The following is a 13,349-nucleotide window of genomic DNA, read 5'->3' as shown; positions in this document are numbered from 1 at the left end:
GTTAAATGAGATTATAAGGATGAGGTCTTGATTCATATAAGAAGAGACAGCAGAGAGCTCAGCTCTCTCTCCTCACAAAAAAAAAAAAAAAAAAAAAAAAGAGGTCCTGTAAGGATGTAGCAAGAAGGTGGATGGCCATATGCAACTCAAGAGTAGAACCCTACTATGTTGGCGTTGTGATCTCAGACTTTTAGGCTCCAGACCTGTGAGAAAATAAATGTCTGTGGTATTTCGTTGTGGCAATCTGAGCAGTCTAACACACACACACCTGAACTTCTTTCCTATGTTTCTCTACCTGGGTTCTTCTTCACAGATGCCGTGGTGAATGGGTTGGGGGGACAACATCACATCTGCAGGGACTAGAACCTAACTTAGAGGTAGTCAGCCCTTTACAAGCTGCGGGGAAGAGGACTTTAAACGACTTAGCTTCTGTGGTCTCAATTTCTTCATCTGTAAACGAGAGACAACACCTGTCTCCAAAGATGAGACTCATGTGAGTGATACTTTCAAATTGCCTGGCCCAAAGCATGTACCCAGTGGACATTATCATTTATCAATAATGTGAAGATCCTAGTCATGATGGGTGGGTAGAAAACCAAAGATAAGAAGTGATGTGTAGACAAGTTTCATTTCCACACTAAGATGTGCTGGGACCGGACCAGCACATTCTTCAGAACCCCGGAGTTCCTGGCCCCCGAGGTGCTGACGGACACACCGTACACGCAGGCAGTGGACTGATGGGAACTGGGCGTGCTGCTCTATGAGATGGTAGTTGGCGAGTCCCCGTTCCTAGGGGATGACGAGGAAGAAGTATTTGATAGCATCGTCAATGATGAGGTTCACTATCCCCGCTGTCAGCTGAAGCCATTGGCATCATACGCAGACTGCTGAGGAGGAATCCAGACCGGAGGCTGGGTTCCAGTGAGAGGGATGCAGAGGATGTGAAGAAATGGCCCTTCTTCAAGACCCTGGGCTGGGATGTCCTGCTGGTCCGGCCGCTGCCTCCACCCTTCGTGCCCACACTGTCGGGCCGTACTGATGTCAGCAATTTCGACCAGGAGTTCACCGGGGAGGCCCCCATGCTGAGCCCGCCTTGCAATGTGCGGCCTCTCACTGCCACAGAGCAGTGAGAATGGCTTTCGGGATTTCGAATGGCCTTCGGGATTTCGACTTTGTGGCTAGGGGCTGCCAGCCCTCTAGGAATGAAACTTGTAATGGAGGAAGGGAGGGTGACAACATCAGGACCAGGAATGATGAGAGGAGGTGGAGGGGTAACAGGAAGGACCCTCCCTCAGATTGACATGCATCCATCAAAAGACTGGAGACAACTTGGAGCCTCAGCTGGGAGCCTTGGGGAGGGTTATCCCGGTGATCTCACACTGCATGCTAGAATCACCTGGGAGCCTGAAGAGCTACAACATCTGAGTTCTAGCTCTAGAACCTGATTTAATGTTTACATCAATCAAAAAAAAAACAAAAAACAAAAAAAAACCCCAAACCTATAGGCCAACAGAGTATTATAAGGGTTAATGAGGATCAGTAAGAAAGGAAAAATTCACTGAAAAGATAGTAAGATCCTCAACTTGCACACACTGAAACCACAGGAAAACATAACCACTGGACACACAACAACATGTTCCACCTCACTAATAATCATAAAGGCAAATGGAAAAAGTGTTGGTCTAACATTTTCATTGATTAGGCATGCAAAGTTCAAAAATGGGTATTGATATATACCCTCATTGGACATCAATTAGCAGAAGCTTTTTGGACACCAAAATAAAATATCTAAATCAAAACCAAAATTCTTTTTAATCAAAATAAAACTTCTAAACTTCTACACTCTCTGTGCTAACATTCCCTCTTCCATGTTCAAGTCAATCTTTTAAAAGAGAAGAGCAGAAGTGTAGAGCAATATGTCCCAAGTGGATTCTACAGACACACCAGGGGGCTGTTTTATTCTGTGCGGATCTGCAGGAGCAACAGTACAGAAAAGTCTGGGCTCCATTTTGCCAACAAAGTCACCTCTAGAAGGAGAGGCTGAAGCAGGTTGAGAGTGATGTGGACTCTCCAAGTGGATACTGGTTGATACTCTCAAGATGGTGGGCTATGAGGAAGAGAGAACATCTGGAAGTTAAGGAGAAAGGAATGGAGGCAAGATGGTATTTCCAAAGAAAGAGACTTTGTGTTTCTATTGCTTGGGGAAAAAGCCAGTATGACTAGGTGGGAGCAGGAAGGGAGTATTTAGTTATCCCACATTCTAATGGAGAAAGAGAAGGGAGCAAGATTCGTTTTGTCATGGAAATCACTTTTCTGTGAGAAAGAGAAAGGGAGAAGGACTTGTTCTGTGGGTCTCTTAAAGACGCATACTGGGGCCCAGTTTCTACCAGGTTTGCCGCTTCCCAAGCCTGGCCACCGGGCAAGTCACTAAATTTCTCTTCTGCTTAAGTCTGCCAGACCTGGCTTCTGTTTCACACCAGCAAACCCCCTGACAGAGCTAGAGATAAAGACCAAAAGCAGAAGATAGACACCATTGACCAGGTATGAGAATGGGGTGCCCACTGCATGGATATTTCCTAAGACCCCGGTGGCCAAAATCCTTAATTAGTTCTTTTCCATAAGTGCTAATTTTTATTTTTACTATGATATCCTTCCTTACCTTCAAGGAAACTAATTTTCCAATACACAAAATGATTTCTGTTCTGATTGCTCTACTAAATCAGGCTTTTCAGGTAAATCTCTTGTATTATTTTAATATGTGTTTTCTTTTATGGTGATGACTCTCTTCCAAGTGAATGTATCTTTATCATGAAATGTTCTAGTATGTACCTACCTGGGGTGGTCATTTTCCTCCTCTACCTAATCCAGGTTTTCACTTGCTTTCAGGGAATCAGTACATTTTATGGTTCCCCAAATGATGTTCTTATTTTAGAGTGCATATTTGTTAGATCATTTTTATACCTATTTTAAATCACTTTGTGAATTTCATGTTCTCAACTCATCATCAGAACCAGGAATGGCCCATGTCCTCTAATGTCACTCATAATTATCTGTCTGTTTTCCCCTTACTTTTCTTACGGCAAATGTAAATGATCTCTTCATCAATGATATCTAACAGGCTATCCATTTTCTATAGGAAAGCTGTTGATTGTGATTATTTTCATTGTGTTCATCCACTTTACTGAGGACCATCAATTAATTATACAGTTGACTCTTGAACAGCATGGATTTGAACTGTGTGGGTCCACTTATACGCAGATAGTTTTCAATAAATAGAGTAAATGTATTTTTTATTCCTTATGATTATCTTAACAACATTTTATTTTTTCTAGCTTACTTTATTGTAAGAATACAGTATATAATACATGTAATATATGCAGTATGTGTTAATCAACACTTTATGTTATCAGTAAGGTTTCCAGAAGGTCAACAGCAGGCTATCAATATGGTCAACTCTCAGCATCTGCAGATTCTCAACCACAGGCCAAAAATACTGTTTCGATAATCAATTGATTGAATCCACAGATGCAAAACCCACAGATACGGAGGGCTAACTGTAGCTAAGTTTTGGGAGTCAAAAGTTACAAGCAGATTTTCAATCTCTTGATTGGCACCCCTGACCCATGAGTTGTTCAAGGGTCATTTATAGAATCTTTTCATTGGATTCTCTGTATGAGGACTACATAGATCAGGAAGTGACTAGACAGACACAGGATGTGAGTGCCTTAAATAAAAGAAATGGCTTGAGATAAGCATGTTCTCCATGCCTCACCCTTCCTCCACACCTTTCATCCTCGCCAGGGTATAGCCCTCACCTTCCACGGTGGGCAGCTTTGGTCATCAAGCATGTCCCAGTCTACAGGACCAAAGAGAAAAGGGCAAAGTAAAAGAGCATGTCTTTAAGGAAGTTTCCTGGAAGCTGCCACTGGATGATTCTGCTTACATTCCTGGGCTAGACCTACACAGCCACACCTCCTGCCCGGCAGAAGGAAAGTGTAGTTCTTCTAGGTGACCATGTGCCCAGCTAAAGATGCAACATTGGATTACTCTGAAAGAAGAAGAGAAATATTAGGAGACAATGAGCTGGCTCTTCCATGATTTCATTGACAAATAATAATGCTTTTATATCTTCATTTCATAAACCAATACCATTTATATTTGTTGATAGGGGCTGATACGATCTCTTGCAAGACCCCTTGCATTCACCCTGCATGTTTCTTCCCCTTGCGCTCCAGGCATGATGTAAGTGTGTTTTCTGTTCCTGCACGCTGAATGGCAGTGAAAGACAAACAGCAGACATGCTTTTAGAAGAGATCTGGGGAGACTAGCTGTTGGATTGGCTGGAGTAGGAGGCACAAAATTGACTCTGGCCTGGTGTGCACAACCAAGGAGCAACAGGTGGGGAAAGGGGAAAGATTCAGAGTTTGGCTTTCACAGGCTGTTTGAGATGCTTTTCAGAAAAGAGCCTTCACAGCAATCACTAACTGACCCAGGAAATGAACCAGGCTGGTCTTCCAGGCCAGGAACCAGAACCTCTGGCTCTTTCCTTCTTCCTATCCACAGTGAGACTGGGTCCCAGAGATTAGCCCCGTCCTGCCCAATCCTCACAGCCCAGAACTTGTACACAGCAGGTGCTCAGGCAAACCTGGTGTCTGAAAAAGAAGAATTAGAAAAAGAAGAAAGGGGTATTGAATCTTAATAAACCCAAAGAGCCACACATTTCTCCCCTTGTATGCATAGGTCTCATAAAACAACAATAAGAGGAAGAATGTCTAATATTTATTGAGTGTTTAGAACCTGAAGAGCACTTGCTAGACACCTGGAAGATATCCTGGGGTTGCCCTGCTCCATCATCACTTGGAGATAAATCATCCTCGGCAAAGGCCCCTGGGGATCAGGGACATAGGGTTGCCCAGGTGAAGAGCAACCCTGCAAATGGCTGTGGCAAATGTGAATGTGCGTCCTTAAATTTCACTTTCAAACCAACATTTCTGGGCAGTTTTCTACTTCTTGCCTATATAGACACTACTTTTTGATGAGCAGTCATAAGGCCGAGCATCAGCTGCTCCAGGGGAATTCTCTCAAGGTCTTGATTGAATGAGTCTTGTATGAGTCTCATAGCCTCTATTTTATTTCAGACCTTCCTAAATATGCCTTCTGAATTTGGTGAAAATCTATTGAGCTATTTTTGTATAAGGTAATAGACAGATAATAAACAATATAAACTTTCTCTTATTTGGGTTTCACTTAACTGGGGTGGGCGGGGCGGGGTGCGTGGTTCATGAGATAGGTGTCATTATTCAGAACAAAATATGGAGGCCCCATCTGGCCAACAAGAGATGGATAAGAGGCCCCTCCACCAGGAGAAAAAAGGAAGGCTTTTTGGAGGAGATTCTTAAATGGATTCTGGACAGCTGGACAGGCCAAATGTGGTGGCAATGGAAAAGGCATTCCAAGTAGAGGGAACTACATGTGCAAAGGCATGGAAGCAAGGAGCAGATTCCCCCTTTGAATCCTACAAGTCCTTTTTTTCTTCCTTCCAATTGGCAGTGGCCCCAGGACTTGTGGCCCCAGGGTATATGTCTTTCTTTCTCTTGGTCTTCACCAGAACCCCCATCCTTGAGTAATGGTGGAGGCATATCTGGGGCTTTATCATCTGCAGAGTCAATGGCAAGCTTTGCAGGGAGGGCAGGGGAACAGGCCTGGTACTGTTTGGACTTGGGGAAGGGATATAGATATGAGTTCTGGGTTGGAGAGAGTCATCTGATGCCTGATTACTGAGCCCAGAGACTGGGTATATGAAGTAGAGGGAAGTCCCATGCTGAGAGAAATTACCCAGAGGTTCATCTCCCTGAAGTTCCAGGCCTAGACTGGTTGGAAGTTGGGCACCCACCCAAGGATAAAGGCTGGGACTATCCCACATGATGTGTAAGGGAGTGAAGGCACCTGATTTGGAAGTCTCACATGAAAGAGAAATAAGCCAGAGGGATTCCTTGTTGAAGCAAGGGCCTGCTGCAGTGGAGCCTCCTTTGGAAACCCAAGGATGGGGGTGGGGTAGCTGACTAGGACCAGAGACCTGCTTCCTCGTGGAGCCTGGCTTCATGAGAAGTTGGGAGCCATATAGAGGACTGGTTCTGCATGTGGACTGATGCCACACTAAAATAGGCTTCTGCACAGTGGGTGGTCTGGTTCCAAATGGCTTTTCTGCCTCAAGGAACACACCCCAGCCAGTTTTCTATGGAGGAACAGAAGGTGAAAAAACTAGGAGAAACAAAGGTCTGCTCAGGAAAGGGGGCTCAGGTGGCCAGGAGAGTCCCAGGCATTCTAAAGGAGGTTCTGGAACCTTTCACGAAACTCTTTAGTCAAAAGGGAAGAGAGTAGGTCAGCATTCTGGGGCACCTCAGCTTATATAAGTTGTCTCAGCTTCTATAAGTGAATGTTACTGTGTCCAAATGAAAGATAAGAAAAGTAAGGCTTAAAAGTCTGCCTCCTACTAGGCCAGTATGCACCAATTGTCCTCTAGAAGACAGCAAAGGGCTGGATGCAAGGGGTCAGAGAAGTTTCCCTAGAGAAGATGGCATCTTAGCTGAGGTCTTGATGACAGAGGGAGGACAAGGAACATTTCAGGCAAAAGGAACTTCCTGTATAAAGTCCCTGGTGTATGCAGCATGCTGCACAAGAAATGGAAGTTGCTCACTGGGGCTGGGAAGGCAAGGATAATGGTGCTAGTGCTAAGTAGGGTTGTCTGAGGGCAGTGGGACCACTGTAGGTCTCCAGGTCACAAGGGTGCTTATAGAGAGGTCACCTGCAGCAAACGACCTGTTTATTGACCAGATAGTATGTACTGCTCACTATCCCAAAGACTTAGTATAAAGCTGTGAACAGAACAAACACAGCCTCAAGTCCCTAGGACATGAACACAGACACTAAACACTCAAGCAAAAGCCAAATGTGGCAGGTGATCCTAAAGTGCTGTGGGGGAAAAGTAGAGTATGGTTGGCAGGGCCTAGAGAACTATTTGAGAGGGCTGAGGAGGAGACACTCACTTATGGAAGTCTGGGAGAGCATGGAAGGAAGTGCTGGAGCCCTGGAGGAAATGCTGCTAAGGCACTGAGCCTGTGTGTGTGTTCGGAGCACAGTAGAGGGAGGGAGAAGGAGGGGAGGAGGGAAGGAAGAATGGGGGAGAGGGGATAAGGCCAGGGGAGTCAGGGAAAACATCAGGATTTGGGGCGGGGCACAGCAAGACTGAGAAGGATTGGCCAACGGCAAGGGACAATGTGAGGTCAAGGGTGACAGCTAGCTTAGCATCCAGGAGGTCACTGGAGCTAAGTAGGTAGAGAGGCTATAAGAGAAATGGAGTGAGAGGAGACAGGTGGGAAGTTAGAAGCAGGGTGCAGGGTGACAGATGGAGGACATTTGGGATGTAAGAAGTGTTGTTTTAAACATGAGAACAATAAAACACATTTGTCTGCTCTTGAGGATGATCCAGGACAGAAGGAGGAACTAAAGGGGCTAAAGCAGAAGCAACAAGGGCAAGGGCTGTGCTACCACATCTAGAGGGTATATCCGTGGTAGGATTGGGCACAGATGCAGGTACAGGGCATCTATGGTGAAGGTATTGGGGGACTGGGATTGCTCTTTCATTGGTGGTATCACTGCCTGAGAGTTAGGAGGTCTTGGATGTAGGAGAAGGAAGGAGAGCATGGGAAGTGAAATGACAAAGGGAATGCACAGCCCAGGGCACACACAGAACTTTAGAGGTTAGCTGCCACAGTGTCACAGTGGGCCCAATCCACATGGATATGGATCTCTCCAGCCACATTAAGCCACTCAGGTGCAGGGATGGAGTTGGTGGGGCGGGCAAATGAGTATGAGGAGAAAGGGCAAAGAGACTGAAGTTGTTACAAAGGGGATCATTACCGTGATGGAGCAATGAGTAGGCGCAGGGAAGGAGAGAGGTGAACGCTGAGATAGAAGGGATAGGAAAGAGTTGGTAGGTCAACAGGAGGAATACCCTTGTTGACTGGAAGAAGTCCTGGAATCTAGGGGCAAGAGGAAGTGATCTGGAAAGACAGAGGCTTTAGGCAGTGGGGGCAGGTGTTTGAATTTGAGGCAAGGGTGGCGGCTACGGGGGCAGGGCACTGCTGGAGAAGAGATGGGCCAAAGCTGGAAGGATGAGTATGTGTACACAGGCCATGGGATGTGAAAACCCTGAAATGGCCAAGCCTTAGAGCCTCTCCACTCCTGCCAGTGCAGAGCTGAGCACGGAAATGGAGTTGGGGAAACAGGAGACAGGATTACCCTTTCACATGAGTGCCTGTGTGGCCCCGCTACAGATGCAAACTCAGTGGGCTGGATCTTTTTGCAAAACTACCCAGAAACAATCTGAAAAAGAAAAGGCATGTGCAGGATAGGAAGGCTTTCCTGGCAATGTCACCAAAAGCAGAAACACTAACAGTAAATGATGTGATGACAAAAAAATTTAAGATCTCTCTATGTACCCCCCAAAAAATTTTTAAAGAAAAATCAGAAACAGAAAATTAAACACACACACACACACACACACACACACACACTCACACACACAAAGATTATGCACAATGGAGTAAAAGACTTGTAACAGTCAATAAACACATGAGAACCCTGTTAATTTCAAGAGTAGAGAAACAAAAAAAAGTTAGAATGTTATATTATTTTTTATCTGTCTGATTGGCACATTAAAGAGTTTAATAAGTAGAGTTCTAAGGCTATAAAGAAAATATATTCATATACATGATTGCGGGGATTCCATTGATACAGCCTTGAGAGAGAACAGTTTGGAAACTGATCTCAAATTTAAGGTGTCTATTCTCTTTGGCCCAGCTATTCTACTTCCATATCCAAAATAAATTGTTAATTAAAAAAGGCAATTTTTACTCCAACAGAAGGCATTTTGTGGTGGAAGTTGGTCCATGGAGCTCTAGTAAAGGAGAACAGAGTGGATTGATGGGTTGCAAACCAGTCCCCGAAGCCCCCCACCCCAGAAATTCCACACCTGCCTGGTAAGGACCACTGAGACCCAGAGCAGACTCAGTGCTTGCCAGGGGCTTGGCTGTGAGGAGAGGTGCTCTGGGCCAGCACTGGAGGGATTAGGGCAGGGAAGACCTGGGGATAATGAATAAGATGTTCAAATTCCACTTGAAGACAGCTAACGGTGGTGGGGATGGAGGGCAGAGGGGACTGGATTAGGCAGAAAAGGTGCTAGCTCATCCTGGATGAGGCAGCTAGATAAGCTTATTCAGAAGAAGTCCAACCCTCCCGCAGGAACCAAGTAGGAGAGAGGAGGAGAAGGGCTGGAGGAAGACAATTTGAGGTGGAGATGACATCATCTAGTAGCCCTGTGGCCCTATTACCTAGGCAGAAGGACCGTCTCAGCCACAGATACACTGGTCCTTACAAGTCGGACCAGAGAAACTACGTCTGCCTAGGTCTTCAGAGCTCTCAGAAACCAGCCAGCTTTAGAGATAGCAGCAATCAAGGCCCATGGGCTACTCCCTTGTCAGGTCTCAGGAGGTAAGAGAGGGCGCAGGCTCCCAGTGGCCCTCCCATATGCACTTTCATCTCCAGATGGGATGGGCAGGTGGCTGCTCCTCTCTACAAGGATTTCAGTGTCTCAGATGGGCTCGTCCATGATTCATATTATACTTTTGGCTGGTAGTGCAACCACAGGCCAGGTTGAGGTACCCAGATTGAGGTGCTGTGGTCAGAATCCTGTTCTCACTTCTTAGACATAACATAATTCTAGTTTCTTCATTAATGTAGAATGAAGCTAACACACACTGAAAATGGGGCCTGTGATGTTTGCACACCTCTGTGAACTCACTAAGGAAAACTGGAGTGCCCACTTAAGTGGGAAACTTTGTGGCCTGTGAATCCTGTCTCCATGCAGCTGTTTAGAAAAGACAGGAAGGTACACGTCCAAGGACTAAGCATGGTTGCCTCTGGAGACAGGCAAAGGATGGGGACGATTTCCTATTCTTACTTCATATGCTTCTGTATATTTCTACAATAAATATGTACTATTTTTATAATTAAAACCTTTAATGAAGATATTTTTAAGAAAAACAAAAACAAAATAGGACCTGGCACAGTGAGTGTTCATTCTATGATTGCTAGACCATCTTCTCACCACACTCTGGTTACTGTCAGGCTGACTTTGACCAAGGTGGGGCTTCCCTAGGGCTTCACCTGGCCTGTAATCTGCAGAGTGAGAGGTGCTGGCTCCAGGGGGAGTGAGGAGGGCAAGAGACTTCAGAGAATGAGATGGAAGGCAGGCAGGTCATTGTAACTGGAGTGATCAAAGCAAAGAGGACAGGAGAAACAAGGAGGCTGAATGGGAGGCTGAGGTTCCTTTGAACCCCCCTTAACACTTCCACACACCATGAAGATGCTGAGAGGATTGTTATTATAAAAGCCCCTCCACCCAAGGAGGCTTGTATCCAGAAGCCCATCCCCCACTCCCTTCTCTCCTCACAGCGTGCGCTTTCCTCACTCCTTCTCCCACACACACATCCACCACATTGGAGCTCAGGGGCTGGTGTGACTTTTCCAATCTAGTGGTAACACTTGCAGATCTGTGTGAGGGCTGCAGAGGGAGGAATCTGGGGCTAACCCAGGCCTCCTGCTTCTGACTGACTGGAGGTACAACAGGAGGTGGGAGAGAATGGCATCCGTCGGGGCAAGAGTAGGTCAGGGTAATAAGGACAAGGTGCAAGGTGCTGTGGGGTACCCAGCAGGGGTCTGAGATCACCTCAGAGTTGAGGTTGGGATCCAGAGCAGAATCGGGAGGAGAGAGAGTTGGGAAAGGCAGGGAATAGCCTGTGCAGAGGCCCTGAGGTGGAAGGAGTTGAGAGCTGAGACCTCATCTTGAACCAGAGCTGGACTGAGGCACCAACTCTTGAGAAGGGAAAAGTCTAGAGGCTGGTAGCCAGCTCAGAATGGCTCCTTGGAGCAGACAAAAGCCACTGAAGGTATTTCAGTTTAAGGGGGTGACCAATTTTGCATTTCAAAAACATTGCCTAGGCTAAGGGGAAGGAGTGAGGGCAGGAGTAACAGGAGAGTCCAGGGCCCAGTTAGAGGGAATTTACCAACAGGAATTGGGACTGTTCTGAACAGAGACAGCAATGTATATAAGGAGGGAGATTGGGGCTTCAACTTTAACATGGAGATGGTGAGGTGGTAGGAAGCTGTGAAGGAACATGAGGTCAGGGGTCCATTTATGAGATCTTTAGTGAGAATTCATCTGCCTATGGAAAGGGTGTAGGGGCACCAGGACAGGAGGTGGGAGGCTTGCTACATAAAAATCAATCTTCCTCCAATTAACAAATACAGTTAGTACCATCCTTGGAAACTTGATATTGTTTATTTTGGGAACTGAACAAAATGGTCTTAAAGTTTACATAAACTAAAAAATACATACACACAGAACAATGAGATACCCACAAAAAGGATATTTTTATACATATTAAGATTGTTCCTGGGGAGAGGAAGGAGAGACAAAGGAGTCCCTAAAGTGAGAAGACCTGTAGGGTCACTGGGCTGAGAGGTATGGTGAACTCAGTTCTGAGTCTAGTCCTAAACAAAGGGAAAATTACAGTGGAATTACTCATAATTAGGAATGTGTCCACTACCACCAGTGCAGGTGAAAGGCAAGGATAAATAAAGAAAAATTGCAATCTCTCAGCCCCACACCCTGCCCCCACCCAAGGTGACGACATATGTCCAGGAACAGGGAAATCTGTTGTTTGTTTTCTTGGCACTGGGGGTCTTATAAACCTAGGGAATGGGGATGGGAGGCAGACTCAGACGTCTGGGAGTCAGGCAAGAAAGACAACTTTTAATCCATCTAAAATATCCTGCCTCCAGGCTCACTTTCTGAGTAGTAAAACAGTTTCCCCACATCTCCAAGCAAATACAGGTCCCTGTTTTGCTGAATGGACACCATTTTGTCTTATGTGAGTTTCCAAGTGGGTCCTCCCAGCCCAGCCCACTAGGGTTTGTCTATTCCCATACCGATCCCAGAGTGTTCTGATTCCAGCAGCTTTCTGGTAATGGGTGAAATCTGATCAGACAAGGGACCCTCACGTTTCACTTAGCCCGGGGAGTCTTGTTAAAAGGTAGATAGATTCTGATCAGCAGGTCTGGGTAAGGGTTGAGACTCTGAATTTCCAATAGGCTGTGGGTCCGGTCTGATGTCCACATTGAGTAGAGGTATAGAGCTCATCCTGGTTATTTCTTTTTTCATTCTGTGATGCTTTAAGATCCTTCCACACTGCCATGGTATCTGACTGATGAGCGATCTATTCCATGCTGTGCACCCACTGGTTTTCTTATCCAGTTATTGCCAGATGGACCTTTCTAGCTCCTCACACAGCATGGGCAGTATAAGATTTTGTCCAGGATCACTGGGTCTTCAGACTGGGTGTGCACTTAACTTGCACAAGCCCCCCTTAGTCAGTCATGACTGTGTCATCCCAGCCAAGAGTCACTGCCAACACGGGGCATTATCCAACTTGTAAATTTTTGCAAATCTGATGGGCTAAAATGATCCACTGCAGCTTTAATTTACATCTTTCTAATAAATGGGACAGTCTTCTTATATATTTGCTTAACCTTTGGAGTTTCTTTTTGCCTGTTTTAATCCTTTTACCTGCTTTTCTAACAGAATTGTAGTATTTTCCTTGTTGATTTACAGGGATATATCTATATATATTACACTAGATACTAATCCCTTTTCAATTTTAGACATTGCAAATATCTTATTTCAGTTGTTATCTGCCTGTTAACCTTGCCTCACGTGTCCTTTGTTGAGCAGAAATCCTTTACTTTGATATAAACAAATTCATCCATTTTGCCTTATGATTTTTACTTTGGGGGGTTGTTTAAGAAGTCCCCCTCCCCACCCATATCACAAATCTCCCATATCATCTTCTATTCACTTATAGTTTTACTTTTCACATTAAGGTTTTTAATCCTTTTGGAAGCTATCTCTGCATATGGTGAATATGGAGAAAAATAAAACTAGGAACCTACTATTACCATCCACAAAAGTGGATGGTATTTGATTTGTAGATTAATTTGGGAATTCCTGACATGTTTATAATATTAAAATTCAAAAACGCTAAATGTCCCTCCATTTTTTTAAGTCATTATTAAAAATCTCATTTAAAATCTTCCTCACAGAATTTTATGTCCTCGTTACTAGGGAAATTCCTAAACACTGCACATTCTGTTGTTTTTATGAACACCTAATGTATTGTATTTATTATCTTTTCTAACTGATGTGGAGAAATGCAATTGAGTTTTATAAG

The 13,349-nt window shown here is 45.0% G+C and overlaps 1 pseudogene; it reads left to right on the top strand.

The window, feature by feature from the left end:
- The first annotated feature begins 642 nt into the window (after nt 1-642).
- On the top strand, nt 643-1,130 carry LOC120587011 (serine/threonine-protein kinase N1-like; annotated as a pseudogene).
- The last annotated feature ends 12,219 nt before the right edge of the window (nt 1,131-13,349 follow it).

This window comes from Pteropus medius, unplaced genomic scaffold (genome assembly GCF_902729225.1).
Source record: "Pteropus medius unplaced genomic scaffold, Ma_sr-lr_union100, whole genome shotgun sequence".
NCBI lineage: Eukaryota > Metazoa > Chordata > Mammalia > Chiroptera > Pteropodidae > Pteropus > Pteropus medius.
The sequence above is the reverse complement of the archived record's forward strand: the minus strand, read 5'-3'. Positions and strand labels throughout refer to the sequence as shown.